At 45.9% G+C, this 999-nt stretch overlaps 1 non-coding gene across 1 annotated transcript; it reads left to right on the forward strand.

The window, feature by feature from the left end:
* Positions 1–454: 454 nt before the first annotated feature.
* Positions 455–592, forward strand: LOC119927734. Its single transcript, XR_005450710.1, has one exon. It is a non-coding gene; the product is annotated as a small nucleolar RNA SNORA7 (small nucleolar RNA).
* The last annotated feature ends 407 nt before the right edge of the window (positions 593–999 follow it).

The following is a 999-nucleotide window of genomic DNA, read 5'->3' on the forward strand; positions in this document are numbered from 1 at the left end:
TGATGTTATTTATTTTATTTCCAATACAAACCCCAAATGTCTCTTACCCACTTCTTTCCCCCTCCCTTTCCCAGTCTGGTTTTGTTTTTGTTTAGCTTTTTGATTGGTGGAAGGGAGAAGGGTTGTTTAGGGGAATGGGCAAGAGGAAAGAGCATGACTTTTTAGCTTTTTCCAGATAATAATAATAATAATGACATTTATTAAGCACTTACTATATAGGCAAAGCACTGTTCTAAGTGCTGGGGAGGTTACAAGGTGATCAGGTTGTCCCTTGGGGGGCTCACAGTCTTAATCCCCATTTTACAGATGAGGGAACTGAGTCACAGAGAAGTGAAGTGACTTGCCCAAAGTCACACAGCTGACAATCGGGAGAGCTGGGATTTGAACCCATGACCTCTGACTCCAAAGCCCAGGCTCTTTCCACTGAATGTTTTGAGGAGAATATAGTTGGTGTCCCCTCCCAGAGACACACCTGGAGAGTTTCCAGTACTCTACCAGTCTCGGCTCCAGGAGAGAGAGTCAAGCAGAGGCATACCCATTCCATTCCTAGCTTGGGCAGTGGCTAGCGAGTGGAAGACAATCTGCTACAAGTCAAAACATACCTTGGGCAGTAGCGGCATAGGAGAGAGCCAAGGGTGGAGACTAAAGTTTACTGCACAGGACGAGGCATTGGTAAACCACTTCAGTATTTTTACCAAGAAAACTCTATGGATACAGTGCCAGAACAATTGCAGATGGAGGTGGAGCGTTTTTGGAGAGATATGTCCATGGCATTGCTATGGGTCAGAGATGACTCGACAGCATAAGACAAGACATAGTTGGTGCGGGGTGGGTAGATTTGGGAGAAGTGATAGCACATAGAAGCAGCATGACCTAGTGAATACAGCATAGGCCTTGGAGTTAGAAGGACCTGGTTTCTAATCCCTCCACTTCACTTCTCTGTGCCTGTTACCTCATCTTTAAAATGGGGATTCAGCCTGTGAGCCCCATGTGGGACAG

The sequence above is a fragment of the Tachyglossus aculeatus genome, chromosome 4 (genome assembly GCF_015852505.1).
Source record: "Tachyglossus aculeatus isolate mTacAcu1 chromosome 4, mTacAcu1.pri, whole genome shotgun sequence".
NCBI classification, from domain to species: Eukaryota; Metazoa; Chordata; class Mammalia; order Monotremata; family Tachyglossidae; genus Tachyglossus; species Tachyglossus aculeatus.